The 21,051-nt window shown below is 46.8% G+C and overlaps 1 non-coding gene across 1 annotated transcript; it reads left to right on the top strand.

Moving 5' to 3' along the window:
- The first annotated feature begins 1,547 nt into the window (after positions 1-1,547).
- Positions 1,548-1,733, top strand: LOC119446912 (U2 spliceosomal RNA). Its single transcript, XR_005190847.1, has one exon. It is a non-coding gene; the product is annotated as a U2 spliceosomal RNA (small nuclear RNA).
- Positions 1,734-21,051: the final 19,318 nt, after the last annotated feature.

Raw genomic sequence — 21,051 nt, forward strand, 5'->3', positions numbered from 1 at the left:
GCGAAATTTCGAAATGCGAGTTATTTGCTGTGACAGTATTTGCTGTGTTACATGTGCCATACGCTGTAGCTTTGATAGAGCTGTCAGGATGGAGATCGTTTAAACGACGACCTCTATGTCACGTGTCATGCCCAGGTTAGACCTTCCCGTCGTGCTAGTCTTGTGCTTGACTTACGGTGCCAGAGCAGGAGATTCCCTCCTACTTCGTACATCAATGGCTCCTCGAGTCGACCTCCTTGAGCGTTAGCCGGCGTGGTGAATTTGCTGACGTCACGTACCTTTCGGGATTCTTCGCGTCATGTCTTCCTCCTTAGGGAAACCGTGCTGGCCTAATGACCAATCCCTACGGCAAGTGGGTATACACGCTCAGAACGTGTCTTCGCAGGGGCTAGCTGCCTGACCTTTATGGCTCTTCAAGCTGTCGACTTAACGGCCCCTACATTCTGCGCGTCAGTGAACGGCGCTCGTTTGAACTGAACCTCAGTGCTTTACTTGTGCGCCGAATTGCTTATTTTTCCTGTCATGCATGTATTTAATTTCTTTTTCGGCGTGGAGCTCCTTCAGCAATGGCGGGGCCGGGCTGTCGCGGCATTTCCGAGATTCTTTTTTGTTCACATCACATTTTAAAAATTTGTTGCTTACTAGTGAACGATGGTAACGATCAGAACGCATGAAACGTTGCTACTGCCGTTGTCATTTTTTGCCGCACCGAGTTGTGCCATGCGCAAGCTGCTAAAAGCAAAAAGCATAAAATGGTGCTTTTTAATTTCCGCCATCGTTGTTATGATGAACGTGATGATACGGAAAGTCATAGCGATCGTCACCAAGTTAAGGCGCCATTGACAGGTGACATGACGCAACTAAACTAGCATCGCCGTTTCCGATAGGTTTGCTTTAGTAGATGTCAAAAATAATCGACTACACCGTATGGCGCTACTTTATTGTCTTCGCATCGGAGACGAATACTTGAAGTCAGCACACAATAAACCTAAGGAAAGCATAGGGGAAGTCAATTAGGATTTTTTTCGTTTTTAAAGTGAAATGTAGAAATAGTAAGCAAAAGGGAAATGCAAGTGGACGAAAAGACAACTTGCCGGTGGTGGGAGCCGCTTGGTTTGATGTAGTTATGAATAACAAAAAAATCAGTGCCATTCACTCTGTGAAGGTGAATGACCAGCAAAGCTGTGTATGTAGTGATTGACCGTTGTTTCGGTGAAATGCTCCGAGTTTGCGGGATCGGGGCCACATGGACGGTTCGCATTTCTTTCCGCCTCGTGGTCCTGGTGGGCAGCACGCTTACGCTTGGCGTCCACGGCCCGCTCATCGTCGGTGGTCTCCCTCCGCCGCCGCCGCGCCCATTCGCTTTTCTGTTCACGCTGTTCTTCTTCAAATCGCACAACACGCCGCATACCCATTTCACAGTCATATCAGAACTGAGGAAAGGAGCCTACGTAGAGCATGATGTCAGGAGACAGAAGACGCTCAGACTGGTAGGCACTAGCTTGAATACGCGGGATGGCCTACACGTGTATGGTGCGAACGTAGACATGACCGACGCGAGTCAAAGTGTAGGATCTGTTCTTATCAGCTTAATATCTCAAACGGGTGGTATTTGGAGCCAAGATTTTTAAGCTTATTTTTTACAAGTTGGCGGAGTGCTTGAAGCCTGCTTCACCTCCGCCGCGGGTCGGTCCGGTAGTGCACTATATATCTTCACGATCGGCCCAGGTTTTTGGTCGACGGACATCAATCCGTTGGAAACTAGCCTTATAGAGCTTCACTGTAAAAGACTTAGCCCCTCGGTTCCTATTCTTCTCGTTCTTCACCCAAGAGAGACAGTCACAAGAATCATACATCCCTTTCCCAAACCTCGTTTGTCGAAATAAGAATTACTCTACTACAAAATCGTGAAAGAAAGTTAGATTTCTTTTAAACATATTGTTGTGTTTTTTTTTAGCACTACCCATGATTACCGAGAATCTGGTGGTGAGTAGAATAGGGTTGTGTCTCAGACTTGGTGAATCTGCAGCGCCAGACACTCGTTAATACCACCGCGCAGGCCAGGCATACAGGTGTGGGATGACCTATAGCTTTAACAGCCGAGTGATGTTAAATAAGCCCTTTATTAGTGGCACGAGGACCGAGTTAAAGTGTTCTAGAACACTTTAACACACCAGTGACACTCTTTGTTTTTTGCGCAACAACTTCCGGTTAGGGACCGACTTCCGGTTTGCCACAGAGGTGGGACGAAATTAAAAATAAGTCATAGAAAAAAAACGCAGGTAGACATCGATGGTTCTACTTATGGGTGATGATAGATATGACAACAGAGCACAGGTTTAGTACAGTAAAGAGCTAATTAAGTGTCAGGAATAATTAGAAACAATTAAGGAAATTCTAATTGCCGTACACCAAATCACACAATCGTAAACTTTAAACACCCACCGTATGAGTACAGGTTTCCGTGAAACTCCAAACCAGAAGTGACGTCATCACTGGCGTCACCCGTAAACCAGGGGGGCCCGCTGATTAGTAATTAAAATGAAAACAAGCTAATTAGCGCTACACAACACTCGACACAGAGTGGACGCCTGCCTAATACAGCGGAGGGGTGACACCACTACCTCCTCTCTCGCTCCTCCTCTCCCGGCTCGCACTTGCTCCGTCGCTCGCTCGCGCGATCCGGCGCTCGTTACATACTCTCACTTCAGCGGCGAAGGGGCGCGTTAGGTGCGCTTCGCGCGCCGTCCGCTATGGGGCTACGCGTCGCGCCCTCCTCACCCTCCTTCGCTCTCTCGCCCGCTCCTTTGTGCGTGGCGGTTTCCTGCTAGTTTCGTTCGCTCGCTCCCCCGAGTTCGGTTTCCCGCTCGTTCCGTTCGCCATGGAAGTAGACGACGAGGACCGCGCCTTCCCTCACGCCAAAGACGCAGAATTAAATCGGCAAATATACATAATTTAATAACCATTTCATTCATTAACCATTAACCAAGTTCTTCGCTTTACATAGATTCAAACATACGCGTTGGACCTGCATATTTCTTCTTTTTTTTTTCAATATTCTCTTCGGACAGTGTGTGTACTGATGTACATTCTGAGAAAACGCTTCAAAACACTTCTAAACGGAGATATGGGCTCTAAAATGGATTAAGAGGCATGCGCCAAGTGTGCTAGTCGGAAGAGTTCCGGCATACACGGCTGCATGTTTGCTGCGGCGTTAGTGTGTTGTGAGGTTGCAGGTTCATTAATTTTATTGTTCTTGGCAGTAATAATTTGCACTGGACAGACTTATGAAGGGGCTGGCTGCTCTCCAAGTACAACTCATTCGCCAATATTTACTCTAAAGTTATCTAGGGCGCATCTGGCGCACTCTATGGTACCGTCCTCGCGGTTGTCGCATGCGCAGCTGTGTGTGAGCCCTTTCGCCCGGTCACGTGCACGCTGTATTTCTATAATAGCTGCTGTTCCATTTTTTTTCAACGTGCAAATATCTGTGTCACATGCAATTTTGTCAATTACATAAAGCTCTTGTGCTTTATGACGCGACGTGACGTGTATGAATGCGCGCGCAATATGTGCATCTATGTATCTGCATAGATGTACATATTTATGTGCAGGGAAGTGCTTAAGTGCCAGTAATATCTTATGTACTTAATGTCCTAAACGAAGCTAGCACTTATTTTACTACGTTATGCTCACCGCAGTTAGCTGAATGGTGGGCCCCTTGCTTCTAGAAGCTGTATTTTTACAGCTTTCTTGCCAGAATGGCGTTCAACACTGTACATTCTGTTTGTTGCAAGCCTCGACTTAACTCGACCTGAAATAGCTGATATCGCTTCCTCACCTCAAGCGTCTTTGAGAGTTCAGTATGTGTGGACGCAATTTAACTCGAGGAAAAAATACACGATTCCAAATCTGTTTTGCTGCTGCATGTATTTAAATATGCTGAATATATGTACAATCATTCAGTGCGGTAAAGCAATATTTACGCATACAAAATAGATTGGCGCCTATAAGGTTTACTAAACAAGGTTCGGCATCAAATTTGCTTTCCAACTTCAATGCGGAAACGGCCTTTGAAAAGAATGATTTGTGATTAACACCACAAAAATGTATTGAGCAAACAGCTTCTAATATTTGTAAGTAGGTTTCCGTTTCTTCTACCAGTGACACTATCTGCACATGAGAGCACGCCCTTAAAATGCATGCAATTTTATTCTAATATTGAGATTGTTTTTTTTTCAGTTTCTCCTAACGCGCTTTGAAAGATGCTGATAGATATACACACGCCTGCTTGGAAAACTTGCGTGGGCGAGAGCCTTGGCGGTACTCGAACCAATCAAGCATACTTAAAACAGCCGGAGTAATCAGATTCACGTCGGCGTCGCGTCAATATAGCGCACGCTAGGAGTATGCGACGTATATAGGTCATAGTTGCTACGAAGTCAATATGCAAATATGCTTGTAGTACGAGCTGAATTCCGCATGGTCGTGGCTCCGTATAGTGCTACCTGGCATTCACGATATGTCGTCTGAAAGTAGCATAATAAACTTCAGTGAATATGTGGTGCTGATCATAATTTCTCATGTTTGACTTGCCAACTTATTTGCTTTATAGCGGTTTCATGAAATTTTTTGCACTGGTCAAACCTCATAATTTTTCGGCACTTGAAATCGCGATCTATTCTTTTTCTTGCTTTTTGCTAAGTGCTTTTTAATGTAAGAACAATTCAAGATCTGGATATGAATTTCAATTCGACACAATCTGTCAACGCGCAAATGCTTTATTTTCATTAACCAGCGCCTAGAATGGAGTGAAATTTCTCGAAAATTAAAGGGAATGTAAGTTTTCACAAGTGGTTCAAGCAACCAGCTCCTACGACCAAATAAGGGACTAGGAATAGTGTAGAAGAAAATTGAAATGTGAGGTTGTCGTGATGTGCTTTTGTTCCATAAACAGAATCGGTTAGTCAGCAGAATCCTGCCGTCCTTTAGGTTCACCGTTCGTGCACTCAAAAAAAAAAAAAAGTAAGGACAATAAACAGGGCTCAGCGAATTACCTGGCTCTGATCTCATTCACTGCCGACAGCATCTAATCACTGGACTTCCTCAACGTTCCAAACTTCGTGAAAAGCTGCTGCAATCTTGCGCAAGCACTTCAACTTTATTCAATAACAACTAAAACGACGGCGTCGTGAAGACGTCGACGGCAGAACAACGCCGTCTGCTCGAGTATGGCGTAACACTATGGAAGAACAAACGAATTCCAATTTCGAGCTATTAACCGCGGTTGCAGCCCAACATTAAAATACAAAAGCGTGATCTAATTTTTTTTCATAAAAAAAAACGCGCTTTTTTTAGCAGTGACGTTTACTCGAACTTTATTGCTTTTTGTTTGTTCTTTTGGCTGGACGTTTTTTTTTCTCCTTCTTCGTCTCCGTCATGTTGACATTGTCACAAGGAAGGTCACGGTTTACCGGTCGTGTCGTCCGGGAGCAAAGCGGAAACTGGCGCCATTTCTATGACCCATAAATATATAGCCATTTCCTGTGGATGCCTCCAACACCAAAATGTACTTTTCTTGTAGTGTCACGATTATACCGTTCTTTTTATATGTATACTGACCTCGCAGGAACACGTTAGAGTTCCAGGTCTCGTAGCGGCGAGAAGAGGGTAGCAGGGCTGCATAGCTGCGCGTTAGCGGGGACGTGTTAACTGCACAGCGAGAATTTACTACAGCCATCTTACGCAAACGAAATAGAGAGAGAGAGAGAGAGAGAGAGAGAGAGACAGAGAGAGAAAGTTAGAGAAAGGTGAAGAAAGGAAAAACGGGAAGGTTAACCAGATAATATTTCTGGTTAACTACCCCATCTTAAAGAGGGGAAATGCTGTTAACGGTATAACGCACGTCGTTCGGCTAGTTGGGGTGAGTACTTAAATTAAAAAAAAGAAAGACGATTGGCAAAATACTGCAAGAAGAAAGTAATCAACGACAACACCGCGCTTCATCGTTTTTTCCTTTGCTCTCCTTGTGGGGGCGCTTGTTCAGCATCACATATAGGCACAGGTAGCGACACAAGGTTAGAGTGGTTTTGAGGAAGAGACAAAAAGGTGAAAGGGATGTATACAAAAATGCTAGAATGGAACACATGCATAGCATAGCTGCGTAACTCAATCAGGCTAGGCGACTGTTTGGCACCGCCCCGTTTCAAAGGGGATGCCAATAATCATCATCATCATCATCATCATCATCATCATCATCATCATCATCATCATCAGATGTGAGAGACCGGACAGGTGCTAAGTTTTGACTGACTTTATTTTAAGGAACTCATTCCGTTCTTGTTTCCTCTTCCCCAGTTGCGGACTGGTGAATAAGTGTCATATATTCCTTGTAAAGCAATACGATTCCAACAGGAATCACTGAACCAGGTAGGGCTCATGAATGTCCTGATGAGCGTATTTTGCTCCAAGACAGCGGCGCCGGAACGGCTTAAAGACGCGGCCAAGATCGTCAGGCGAGAGTCAGACCGCGCCAGGCAGTAACCATAACCGCGATGCTTAGGCGGAAGTGAAACGGCGAGATGGGACGGCACACGAGAGGCCGTAAATTCGCTTCGCCGGGCGGCGTAATAAAGACAGTACGTCCTATATTATACTGTTGCACATGAGTACCCGCACCGGGCACGTATAAGGCAAAGAAGAAAACTGTTGGGAGCGTTTTCCTTACCTCTTTGACGGAGAAGCAGCCGGAATTAATGTTGTTCGCCGCGCTTCCCGAGATCTAGAGGATGTCACGGACATCATGCCGAGATATGAATACGCTTTTCTAACGGCATGACAAAAAGAAAGGCTAGCAAAGCAATTTGAAAGGAAGATGAGGACGGAACACAGCGCTATAGGAAAAAAAGACGGCCATAAGATATATCACCGTCTGTTAATATGCGTGACAAAAGCGCACAACCAGACGACAACGGTGAAAGAAGACTGTGACACACGAGTCCTATGTGAGGCGCTTGCCGTGATGTTCGGCCACAAAAAATGCCTTTATATTCCGCGCTTCGCGGGTCTCAATAAAATTGTTGCAAGTTTAATAGAGCTTGTGTGTCCCAGTCTTCTTTCACCGTCCTCGTCTGGTTGTGCGCTTGAAGTTTTTTGTCATGCCTTACTAACACGGCCAAACAGCCACGTTATTGAACTTACCATGCGATAGCATAAACTGTGAGGATTGCGACGTCTCGGCAGCGGCGTGCGCGTGTGGCGCGCGTGACTTTGCACACTCTCCTTTATCAAAGTGACATTTCTATAACTTGTATTTCTAAAAAAAAAAGAAAAAAAAACCACGCTTGTGATTTCGTGCGCACTGTGACGCTATCGCATGCGCTCAACACACCTCGAGTTTTCTGTTAGCTCTAAAAAGCCAATACATGGCAACGATTGGCAGATTCTTTTCAGGGCATTGTTTCGGGGGGTGGGCGGCCCGGCGCGGCATGATGCACGGCGGCGTGAACATTTGATCACAGGCGGCGGGCTTGTGTCCTTTTCCGCCTCGCTGCTGGCGTCGTCTTGTTCCTCCGTGTAGAGATGCGCTTCTGGACAGTGACGAACTTTCCCGAAAGGAGGTGCTCGGGTGGAGCTATTGCCGGCATGACTTGCAAGGCTACATCCGCCTACAGCTTACACCATACTCTTTCCTGATTCTCCTCCTAGCTGGGTGAAGTCCGCCCATAAATCTATAAGGAAAAGAGTGACTGATGGTGAGCTCGAAGCTCTGTCTTCCAGTACAACCAACCAAATTGTCTAACCTCGAGGCCACGATCTCACACCGTGCTTCTCTGTTGCCAAAGTCGACCGTTTGAAATGTTTGGCGCGTGCGACATGTGCCAGTTTATGGTATTATTCTTTCTTGACAGCTAGCCCTTCGAAACGCTGTTTTCGACAGCACTGCCTTCGTCATCAGCCCACATTATTCGTCAGACAGATACATACAAAAGTGCGCCTCAAACAGCCTCAAGCCGGCTTCCGCTACAGTGTCATAACCAGCTATGACCGCTGGATACATGAAAACAGATTGCACAAAACACTGCTTCAATTCATACACAACACAAGCCTCACAGCCCACACATAATACACATATACACATCAAGAATTGTGCCTTAAGGGCAAGTCTTTATCACAAAAAAGAAGAAAAAAAAAACGCCTCAACCTTTCAATTTCTTGTGGCGCTGACAGCATCCCTCACGCACTGCTTAATTAAGACGTACGCAGGCATACTTGTCTCTGTTCTCTCACAAGCATCTTCAACAGTTCCCGAAAGTCTAGTATGTGTCCTAGCGCTTGGAAGGTAGCACTGGTAGTGCCCGTACTGAATTCGGGTGCAAGAAGTGCAGTTATTAGCTTCCCACCTATATCTATCCTTTGCGCTGCGTCGAAAGTGTTTGAATCTGTATTCCATTCCCTGCTTTCTGTTAGGGCTAAGGACATTTCAATTGAAAAACAGCATGACTTTGTATCAGGGCGCTCAACTACAACGAACTTGGTCACATTTATGACCCATACTTCCAGTGCGGTACATAGCAGGGGTCAAATGACGCTCTTTACTTTGACCTATAAGTAAAACATTTGAAGTAGTTTGCCATGAGCTCCTCATTACAAAGCTCACACAAATGAACACGCATTCTTCCATATGGTATCACTGCGCTAGTATCTAATTACCTAAGCAATAGATCGTGCTTCGTTGGCATCAATGGACAAAGCTCTTAGCTATGAGCTCACTAGCGGAGTTCCTCAAGGATCCGTTCTTTGGCCCTCTTCTCTATCTTCTGTTCATAAATGACATTCCGTCAGCAATTCAACACTCTTCATTGCTTCTATATGCTGATGACCTAAATCTATTTGTGACTCAAGAATGTTCACGACTACATTGACCTTCAAAAAGACACCTTGTCGCTCTCAAAGCGACGCAGAGACAATAAGCTACTCCTAAATGCGTCCAAAATTATAACATTAAGTTATACGCGGAAAACACACCATGTGCGATTTTCATACACCCTTCGGGATGCTCCATTGCCCACGGTCGATGAAATGAAAGATCTTTGTGTGTACTTAGACAAAACGCTATAGGCTTCTCTCACACGCTAAACATGTGAAACAACGTGCCCTTCGCGCTCTTGGTATTGTTTGTCGTGTATGTCATGGCTTCCACTCCCCCGCTGCCTTTCTTCAATTGAATTTTACTGTTTGCCTTCCATTACTAGAGTATGCCTTTGCGGTTTGGGGTGGAACGTGCAAATTTAATTCTGACCTCGTTGAACGCGTCCAGAATAAATTGATATCTATTTTCAAGCACCGCGTTTGACGTTCTTGCGACCAGCCCTGTCAAGTGTACCTCAACTCACACCTATAAAATCAAGACGTATTAGATAAGACCTTTTGTTGCTCTATAGATCTTTTCATCGGGCGAGGAGGAAAGGGGGTGCGTGGAGCTTTTCCTGCTCTCTGGCTTGTGTATTCCAGGTAGAATTCCGCATTATCTGCGCGCGCGGCCTTGTTGCATCAAAGACTGTCCTATGGCTCGACTGGCAAAAAGACAAAGAAACAAAAACATAAAAACAGGTAATAAGTATTCTGCCTGTTTTGACATATTAAAGAGTTAATTCCCTGTGTTTTGCATACGTGTAGATAATCATGTTGTATGATTATCACCGCTTTTCGCCCACCTCCTCGTTTTCTGTTTGCCTATTTGTTTCACTGTTTGCCATTATTCTGTCTACCATATTTGTCTTCTCTGTACATTTTGTGCTGCGTAGTACTTTTTAAGTGCACCAGTACGAAGGCTCCGTAATTGTTCCTGAGCACTATAATAAACATTTGATTGATTGATTCTTCTTCTTCTTCTTATTATTATTATTAGTTGTTGTCATTGTAGTAATATATTCTTGGAAGCAGAAGGCAATCCCAGAGAGAAGGCATGTCACAGAGAAAGAGGGAGACACAAAAGATAGGCAAGAAGATTAACCAGAACAAAAAAAAAACAGTTTGCTACCCTACAAGGGGGGTAGGGGGAAGGGGACGTAGAAAGATAGGAAGGAAACAAAGGTACTTTAAATAGGAAAGAATGTTGTGGCAGTTGTCCCCAGGAGAGGCACAACTCCTCCTTTTTCTCAGACAGGAGAAGATAAAAAAAAATGATGGTAAGTTAAGGCTATACCAGACATCACTGAAAGATGTAAATGGAACACACCCGCTAGAGAACAATACGAGAACGACACGCACGTGCGTTACACACAGCGGCGCGGCACTCCGTCAGGTGGTCAACAAAATCGCACTAAGCGGGACCACGGCCGTGACCCGAATGTTCTTTATACGATAGGGAGGCTATTATAGGATGTCCCAGCTAACTTCAGCCAAGCTGTTCAACGGAAAACAAGGTTGAAAAATATTGTACAATATACCATTTTAAGACCTACGGTGGTTGGTCGCCGCACATGTGACAACCGAATACCGTAGGTATTAAAATCGTATCTTGCACTGTGTTTCTAAAATATATTTTTTTGTCGTCGAACAGCTTGCGTATAGCGTTAGCTGGGGCACGCGGTATAGGTCCCGTTTGAAAACAATTTTTGCAGGCCCCCATGAGCTAGATCCCATCTGTAGTAGCACGTCCAATGGGGAAAATAAGGTCGTCCAGTGAATCTCCTTAGGCATAAGCACAGATACGAGAAGTAGTACCTCTCCTTCTACCGACTCCATTCTAGAATAAAAATAATAGAATGCACACGAAGGACGCCGTAGTACTCCGTAAAGCACACTGACTTGCATTACCCAAGAACTTCTCCCACACTACATAGAGAAGAGACCGGTAATACCAGTGTGTCGGGCATGTGGCAAATACCACAACGCACTGGTGAGAATCTTCCGTGCTGTCAATCTTCCAGAGCACTCTCTTCTTTACTCATTATAACTCGTAAAAACAATCCACTTCCCTGCCGTACACCTGCAGGATACCTGAGCCGCTCCCCCGCAAGCAGCTTCGCCAGACGGTACTAGTACTAATAGTTCACGCAAAATGCATTACGGCAGCCAAGGCCACAGGACTCCTGATCTGAGGGGGGCCTCCCTTTGCCGAGCGGGCGAGGTGAACACTCTCGTTCGGCTTGCGTACATCTAAATTTCTTGAAGAAATGTTTACTCTCTCTCCTAACGGATCCAGTCAACTGTACTCAGCACTAGGAACGGGGACCCAACTGGAATCCGGCAGCAACGACTTGGTCTTGGAGCCGTGTAAACAGAAATGTTATTTTTCTTTCAGAAGCGCTCGAGCCTCAGTTTTCTACTTCGCCGAACGTATGCTCTCGGGCCAAGCTGAAGGCTTTTTCACTAATGAGTTGTCTACTCCGTAGAACATTCAACCGCGGTGAATAACAGTCGTATGTTTTGTGCAGATTAAGATAGATAGCAAGTGTCAGCGTATAGAGCGTGCCTGATGCCGTTTGTCGCGAAGCTGCACCGCTTATCTGACAAGCGCGAAATAGATTGAGGCGAGCTTGAGGAACGCCACGAGCCTTGAAAAGTAGGCTAACCAGGATCGAGGTGAGAGAAACGTGGTAGTAGCTTCGAAATGCTCAAAGGTTAAAGAAATAGAACGCCGACAAAAAAGAAAAAAAGACTGTTCAGGGAAGATACCGGAAAGAAGGCATAACTTCAAAGATTTCCTGACATGCACGTTTTAGTCAGGATAGGAAAAAAAAAAACAAAAAAAAAAGGAAAAGCAACAGCGTCTTGATGGCATAAAAGAGAGACAGGAAAAGTGGTGAGGTGTCGGGTTGCGAGGCCATAACCATAACCTAGATGTGGCGACGAAAGTGAAATCGCGAGATGGCACGACGTCTGAGGCTCTATATTCCTTTTAGCGACCAGGCGAATAAGAGCAAGGAACGTTATACTTACGGAGGCGAGCACTCGCTAGAGAAAGACGCCATCGGGAGTCTTCTTGCTTTATTTTTCTTCTTTTTTTATGATGGAGGGCAGCGTGGGTATGTTATTATCCGAGGCTTCAGAAACCCAGGGACCCGCAGAAGACACTACCGATCTTCTACCGCTTGCTGTACTGGTTCAAAATGAAATGAAATGAGAAAAAAAAAAAAATTTCCTACACTTTGACTCAGCAGAACCACGCAGAGAACCAGTTAGAGTTATAAGCTTGTGTTACGTTTTTTATGTACATTCGCCATCTAATACCGCATCGACGTACATATTTAACACTTCTGCGCTTTCAGTGGTTCTTCTTTCTGCTGATGCCTTAGAAGCTTGTTAGTTCTTGTAGTACAGCCAGACGCTAGCTTAATTTTAATTTGAATTGCCCGTGGAAGACTGGCAATACCTTTAGCAAGTGATTAAATGCAGATGGATGGCCATGTCCTGTGCGACAAAAGAGATGGAAATTATATGTCTTTCGCTATATCGGACAGACCTGCCTTACTTTAGCTATAGCTTTTTGTTACTTTCAGCTTGATCTCGTCTTCAAAGGAGTGGCAATAACTAGAATGTATTTAAGGCATAGACTGCCTTGTCATCGCAGGAAAACAAAGATCAGAATGAGCATGACCTTTTTTCTTCTGTGTGTGTTTTTGCGATTCACAGAATATCAGACGAATATGTCTTGTCTTAAAGACTTTTAGATACTCGTATGCCTCGACCGAATAAACGAGGCCACCCTACGTTTGTATTGAAATGAAAGTGAAGGAAAGAGATTTAGTCACCCTCTTACGGTGACGGCTATCCATTTTCACAGAATAGTAATAATAAAAAGTGGTGTAAGATATGATGAAATGTCACAGCTTCAGAAAATGTCGAGCATAGTTAGCTAAAGGGAGCAAATGCTATCCACCCTTTTTCATGCTTTTACCGAGTGCTTCGGTGTTGCATTTTTATCCATCCATCCATCCATCCATCCATCCATCCATCCATCCATCCATCCATCCATCCGTCCGTCCGTCCGTCCGTCCGTCCGTCCGTCCATCCATCCATCCATCCATCCGTCCGTCCGTCCGTCCGTCCGTCCGTTCTATCTATCTATCTATCTATCTATCTATCTATCTATCTATCTATCTATCTATCTATCTATCTATCTATCTATCTATCTATCTATCTATCTATCTATCTATCTATCTATCTATCTATCTATCTATCTATCTATCTATCTATCTATCTATCTATCTATCTATCTATCTATCTATCTATCTATCTATCTATCTATCTATCTATCTATCTATCTATCTATCTATCTATCTATCTATCTATCTATCTATCTATCTATCTATCTATCTATCTATCTATCTATCTATCTATCTATCTATCTATCTATCTATCTATCTATCTATCTATCTATCTATCTATCTATCTACAAAGCTAGGAAAGGAGGTTCAAAAGGGGCCGCAGAAGGCATTTAGCGGCGTTGAACGTCAACCGTCTAGCTACTTAATTAGTACAAATTGCGCCGCCATTACAGTGCCGAATCATGCAAATAAACAGTACTTAGCCGTCGGAACATCAGACTATGCAGCCTGCTTGCGCTGTCAGGACCGTTCGTCCGTTTTCACGCTTCGCTGCTGTTTCTGTTCCAACTCCCCCATGCCTGTCGTACTCTCTTTCGTCGGCTTTGCGGGGCCGCAGGTTCCGTCGTCCAAATACTCGCCTTGCTTAGTCACTTGCGACTCTTGCTGTGTCCCCCACGAGCCAGTGCGTGGGCTTTTCTGCAGGAAGCGAGGCTGTTACACCCAATGTTACGCTACCCACACTGATTAACAGAGGCGAAGTCATTAAGGAGATGGAGACGGCATTCGTTTACTGATCCGTCGTTGTTTTCTGTCGCGAATGGGACTCGCAAACTTGTTTTGTTTGCGAACTCTCGTCGAGTGCAGTCTCAGCTCCCGACGCGTAAGTGGGCTGTCCGCTCTTCTGCCTCGTGACCTGATTATCTCGCAAGGCGACAAATAACGAAATGGGAGAGTTGAAATGCACGAATGCCTGACCTTAGGTAAATTGTCGTGAAAAGTGATGTTTGAAAGCGCGAACGTAGACAAAGGACTTGCTAATAGGCGACAAACGAAGACAAGCGCTGTCGGACTTAGTAATCGGGTTTGGAATGTGCATGGCGCAAAGTTTAGTTTTAAATAGTGGTTTCTTTGTTACAGCAAAACGAAGGCATGCAGATTTCTATCTAGAGGATAATTGTAAAACAGCCATCATATTGAAAAGCATTTTGAAATCAGGTAGTTCTTTCGCATTCATTTTTCTATCCCCGCGCAAACCAAACCACACACACACAAAAAAAATCAGCATATCCACGGGGTGAATGATGATGAGTGGGCGAAGCTCCGGAGGGAATCATCGGATCTCCCGCTTAAGGGGACGCTAGCACAAACGCGTTAGAAACGTGCAGTACTCTCTAGTAAGGGGGAGCGGCCACAGCGTCTTACGCAGCCATTTACACATGCCGGAACGTGCACCGCGTTTGCCGACGCCATCACATGACTGCTGAGAGAGTATACCCCCGTATTCATAAACGCTCCTCGACTTGAACTAGACTTGCCACCGCTTTGGGCAGCGCGTTCGAAACGCGTTGAAGGTAAGGCGGAGAGGCCACAGCGTCTTACACCAGCTTCTTACACGGGCCGTAACGCACTAGCACAAACGCGTTAGAAACGCGCTAGAAACGCGGCCTTTCGTTAATGTTGGGTATTTATTGCCATCGTGGTGCGTGTGTCCATGTCCGCTTCGTGGCGTAGTGGGCTAACGCCGCGCGCTCGGAAGCGAGGTGTCCCTGGTTCGATTCTGCGCTACGGACACAACTTCGGAATTTTTGTAGCGTTAGCTACACTGGCCTAGCCAAGCCCGTTTCGCGCGGCACATCAAGAGCCGTGCTGCGCATGCGCAAGGGTCAGTGATGTCACACGGCTTGCGCACCGGAGCCACCGGAGCCGGCACCTCTCGCGCACTCCGCCGCCGCCGCGCGCGACTCACCACCGCCGGTCTGCGCATTCCAGAGGAGTGACGTCGTAGCCGTGGTAGACGCACTGGCGCCGGCGCGCGCTCGCTGTGCAGTCGCCGTCTGACACTGCGCTGGAGCCGCTGCGCTTCTGACTGGCGTTTGCCAGTGTGGTATAGCCATGAAGAAGGAGAGCGCAAATGCTGCTCAACGGCGCAGAAGAACGGAGAAGCTTGACTCATAAGAATAATCTTATCTTAAAAATAATCTTAAGAATAAGCTAAGAATAATCAGCTGAACCTTTGCTAACGCTACGTATATCCTGGCATAGCCGAGCTAAGCCACTGCAACTTTTTTTTCTCATTTTTCTCAGACTGGTTACACACTACTGGTTACACACTACTACTACGACGACGGGGACGGAACGGGTGCCGCTGTAAGGAGCTTCGCCCCTAAAAAAAAAGAATGTTGCAGTGGCTTAGCTCAGCTATGCCAGGATATACGTAGCGTTAGCAAAGGTTCAGCTGATTATTCTTAGCTTTCCTGGTTGTCTAGATTGTCAAGGATTAGCTTGATTGTCATGCTTACTGCTGCTCCAATGACACACGCGGTGTACGTATTATGTGGCACATGTATATAGCCTTCTTCTGTTCATTCCTCCTACGCTCAACCGCTAATTGCCAGGCAACTACTTCGGGATCCGATGAGTCAAGCTTCTCCGTTCTTCTGCGCTGTTGAGCAGCATTTGCGCTCTCCTTCTTCATGGCTATACCACACTGGCAAACGCCAGTCAGAAGCGCAGAGGCTCCAGCGCAGTGTCAGACGGCGACTGGACAGCGAGCGCGCGCCGGCGCCAGTGCGTCTACCACGGCTACGACGTCACTCCTCTGGAATGCGCAGACCGGCGCCGGTGAGCCGCGCGCGGCGGCGGCGGAGTGCGCGAGAGGTGCCGGCTCCGGTGGCTCCGGTGCGCAAGCCGTGTGACATCACTGATCCTTTGCGCATGCGCAGCACGGCTCTTGATGTGCCGCGCGAAACGGGCTTGGCTAGGCCAGTGTAGCTAACGCTACAAAAAAAAAAAAAAAAAAAAAAAAAAAAACCGCGAGTACCACAATACGAGCACTGACCAACATATGCGATCTGTATTTCTTTGCAACCACAGTTCTGCTTCGGCAATGAAATGTCATGCGCCGAGAGATAATTTATGCTTTGTGAAGAAAAATATCCACTTCACTAACAAAATATGAGATCTGTTATAAGTGTCTCAAAGTTTATATATTTCAAGGTGCTGAAGGCATTGAAAGAAAATCGAGGTGTTAGAATGATTCCTTCTGAATTTTGAATTTATTCCTCAGAATTACAACTATATATCGATTTGTTGTACACCAGGACCTGCTGCGCTCCTTTTTTAAAATAAAAGGAATAGAATCACCGGTTCACAGCTCAGGCACGAGTTGATTATTGGCTATAGACATTACTGTAGTTTAAAAACTATTGTATCTGCATTGCTGTCGAAAAGCAAGCAAGTCGAAAATCCCTTAAAGAATGGTGTAGCGCCTTCATCAGAGTGTTCGTCTGCAGCAACGCTGAGCACATGAAACTCTAATAGAGTCATATTTCGAGTTAAACTCACCCGAAGCTTAATGTCCGTGCTTTTTTTTCCTTGCCATAATGGGAGAGAACCGGCAAAAACAAGTTGCGTACACAAATGCGCGCACCGCGACTGAAAAGGTTAGAACATAGCGGTGATAAATGCGTAAGCGAAGCTTCCATAATACTACCGGATAATGAACTAGCACTTTCGAAGCTTGGGCAGCGGCGGTTGTGCATGAAGAGATGCCGCGAAATGGCGTTTTGCATTCGTAAAGCGCAAACTCGTGCTGATATGATGCGTGTTTCCTGAATAAACGATCAGTTTTGAGTAAGCGCTTCTGTCGTAGTTTCCGCATTACTTTTCATTGTGGTTTGGTTTTCGAAATTATAGCGAAATGAAGCCATCAGATGCTATGCGGGCCGAGAGTCGACCCAGCATTTGGCGGACTGCGACACGCGCCATGGTTCTCGTTTTGCTTGAATAATTTACCGAATATTCAAGCACGTCCCGCGGGCGCCATTGACGAAAAAGTGAGAAGCTGAATGGTAAACAAAGGAAGCACCGCGTAACACCAGCGGAGAAGGCGTCCGACCAGCATACACAGTAAAGTATTCAGGAGAACCGAACTATAGAACTCGTTTTGCCTGCTTTCGCTGCTGGGCGAGCAGAGACAAAGCGGACGTATTTGCACGAATTGCAAGTTTCAAGCGAACAAGCGCGAAACATGGAAGCGGTGAAGCTGCGGGCGAAATTCTCTCTCCCCAATTTTGCTCGTCGGCTGCGAGTCCAAAGTGGGCATTAGCTGTAATGTTAGAAAAAGAAGAGACAGAACTATCGCAAAAGAAATGTACGTCTTAATTTAATTCTACTACGATATCCTCGTATTTTTATTGCCGTCTTAACTATGATTCACGTCTAAAATGCGCGTGTGGTATACGCGTCATTGTGGGCGGATTTCAACGTTTCATTTATTGGCGCCTCCGATCTAACGACGTTCGCAGACTTAGTATACTACAGAAATATTACTGCTAGTACGGCAGTGCTAACTCGTCGGGAAGGTTAAGAACAACGACATTGATCTACATTGAAGAATACGACGATGTGTGCTAAAGATATTGATACGAGAGACACATTCTGCCAGGGGCAGACGACAAAGAAGACGGTTCTGTCGGGTGCTGGTGGCTGTCCACCATCTTGGCTACTGTGTCTGTGTAGTGTAAATACAGTGCAAATAGTCCCGCCTTGCGTCGTTTTACGTAACATCTTTGTGGTGGAGGTGCGGGGTAGTTCCCTGTTTCCATCACGGAGCTCCGCAACGGCCGCTTCATCACGCTTCCGACCATGTCAGTCGGTGCAGGCACAACGTCTTCACCCGCTGCCCCTCCCGTGGCTCCCACCTACATCGTTCTGCCTCCTGCTCGTGATCCTGGCGTCTTTTACGGCCAGGATGGGGTTGACGTCGACAAATGGCTCAACCTTTACGAACGGATCAGCGCCAGCTACAGGTGGGACCCGACCCTTATGCTCGCCAACGTGCTTTTTTACCTCGATGGCCCACCACGGGTGTGGTTCGAGACGCGCGAGGCGGACATTACAAGCTGGGACTCTTTCAAAGAGAAGATACGCGACCTTTTCGGTGACAGCACTGGCCGGCAGCATGCTGCGCGGAATGAACTTGCGACTCGTGCGCAGACATCCTCCGAGTCATACGTCTCTTACATCCAGGACGTTATCGCTCTTTGCCTCCAGGTTGACGAGCACATGCCTGAGTCCGAGAAGGTTTCTCATGTGCTCAAAGGTATCGCCGACGATGCCTTTAACTGCTCGTGTATACCAACGTTGATACCGTCGACACAATCATCAAAGAATGTCGGCGGTTTGAACATGCCAAGAGCCGCCGTATAACCCAGAGATTCACCCGGCTGCCCAATACGGCTGCAAGTTCATCGTGTGATGCCGTTCGCCTGCCGCCCACCTGTGACCACGTTACGCGTATTGTTCGTCGCGAGATTGAAGCTGCCTGTCCTGCACCTATTCCACCACCCGTGTTTACATCCCACGCCAGTGACCCAACGCACCCATCAGTGTCCCTCATTCAAGCTGTAGTAAGGCAGGAGTTTGCCAATCTCGGCCTTGCATCGGCGTGCCCACTGACTCGTCCTGACGCTCAGCCTTATTCCTCTGGACCTGCTCGACGATCCTACACCTCTCCTGTCTCCTTCCGCAACCCTGCGGAATGGAGAACGCCCGACGATCAGCCCATCTGCTTCTCCTGTCATCAGGCCAGGCCCATTGCTCGTTATTGCCGTCGCCGTTGGACCTACGCATCTCGCCAGACCTCCATGCACTCTACTCCTTTTAGACGTCCAGCCGCTGGTTCCCCTGCTTACTACTCGTCGTCCTCCCACGAGCCTCTTCCCTCTGAGGCCACTGCTCCTGTTCGCCGCTTCTCCCGCTCCCCGTCGCCGCAACGCCGCCAATCCCGCTCTCCGCAGCCTCGCCGCTTTTCCTCGCCGTCCTTCTCTGGACGCTCGCCGCCGGAAAACTAGATAGTGCAGCTTATGGAGGTGAAGCTGCAATGCCGTCGTCCCCTGCAAATCCTCTGCTGACACTCCCCACTCACCATAGCCTTCTAGAAGTCAAAGTCGACAATGTTCCTATGACCGCCCTCATCGACACTGGTGCACACTTGTCTATTATGAGCGCCCCTTTACGCCGCCGCCTGAAGAAGATTATGACGCCGTCTACGACACAGACAATACGTGTTGCCGATGGTGGTGCTGTTCAAGTGATCGGAATGTGCACCGCTCGTGTTAGCATTGCCGGTCGTCGCACTGTCGTACTTTATGCCGTCCTTGCTCACTGCCCCCATGACCTTATTCTTGGCCTCGACTTTCTTTCGGCACACTCGGCCTTAATTGATTGTTCTTCTGAAACACTCTGTCTCGATCTTCCTCTTGTAGCAGATGCCTGCGAAATGCCCGTCAGCCGCTTAAGCCCCACCGCTATTGTTCGCCTACCGCCGACAAAGTTGTGCAACTAACCGAGACTATCACGAAGACACAAGGCATGTTGTACGAGGAAGCTGCCGTGTGAGAACTTGGCGAGCCTGGGCCGTGGAAACAGCCATGGGATCGCAGATTCTTGCAGGCCAAGTCGTGGCCATGGACCAAAGCCGTCAACCTAGAAAGGGACGTAAATAAAGCACTTCCGTCACCTGCCTCCACACTGCTCGCTTTTGTTTCCACTTACTATTCCTCTCGGTTAGCCCTCGATTGAGGGCAATAAAAATTAGGACTATTTGATTTATGAACCTAACTAGGTTACCGCAAAATCTGTGGCCGCTCAGTAGCGAAACAACAGTAAACGTAGTCACAAATTGGTTCGCAAGTATACGGTCTTGAAATGTGCAATACTCATGGAAGAAGAGAGCCGTTCGAGAGCATGAACCACAAGTTAGGCTATAAATTCTGTGGTGAAGAGATGTTCATGAACATGGCTCAACAGGGTAGTTACACAGCATAGACAACAAGCTATGCCCCTTTACAATTCTCAAAATATTAAAAAAAAAAGATTTCACGTGTTCTAGAGTTGACGCACGAGCAAGGGGTGCATATAAAATGTCGGCGTATGATGTCCTTAACACGTTCAACCAGTTTAAAGCGGTTTTCCTCTTTTTGCTTCTTCGCCCCAGTTTGACAGTGCTGGAAATTGGCTACTGGCTGTTGCCTTGCCGAGTGGGCAGCAACTTTGTGTCACCATGTATGAGAACTGAGCGTGTTCCACTGGGCGTGTGCCCTACCGAATTGGGACACGGGGTGTGTGCTTCTGCGACTGCATGTTTCAACATTTTCGGTCAATACCCAAGAAAGGGTCCATCCCGCCGGTACATGCCGACGCGGCACCATGCGAAGGAAGAATCACAGGTGGCGCGCATGGGTCCTGTTCCCTAAACTGTTCCCAACTCGCTGTGCGTGTCTTCTTGTTCACCCGTCTCGTGCTGTGCTTCATAACAGTGACGAACTTTTATGAAAGGAGGCGCTGGGCGGAGCAATTGCCGGCATGTCTTGCAAGGCTAGATCCGCCTGCAGCCAGCAACGTCTGCCTCTTCCTCCTTTTCCTTCTCCCAGAATGGATATATGCCACTGCGTAGACGTTCGAATAGACAAACACAACAGGTGGCAAGAGGCGAACAAGTCGGCAACAGAAAGTCGTAGAAGCCGGCTACAGCTATACATGAAGAAGTACGCAATAGATGTAGCCAAGTGTGAAAAAGAAGTGAATGGAACAAAATGGTACCGGAGCGTGCAACGAGCGATGTGCGTTGAGCCACAGAGAAGAAAAGAAGTGCAGATAATATATATTTCTAAACACCGACGAAAACTTTGCTTATCACCGATTTATCACCGATACGCCATCTTGTCGTACGAATGCGTACTATTACTCTTTTTTACCTCGCACCTGCAATGAC

This window comes from Dermacentor silvarum, chromosome 3 (genome assembly GCF_013339745.2).
Source record: "Dermacentor silvarum isolate Dsil-2018 chromosome 3, BIME_Dsil_1.4, whole genome shotgun sequence".
NCBI lineage: Eukaryota > Metazoa > Arthropoda > Arachnida > Ixodida > Ixodidae > Dermacentor > Dermacentor silvarum.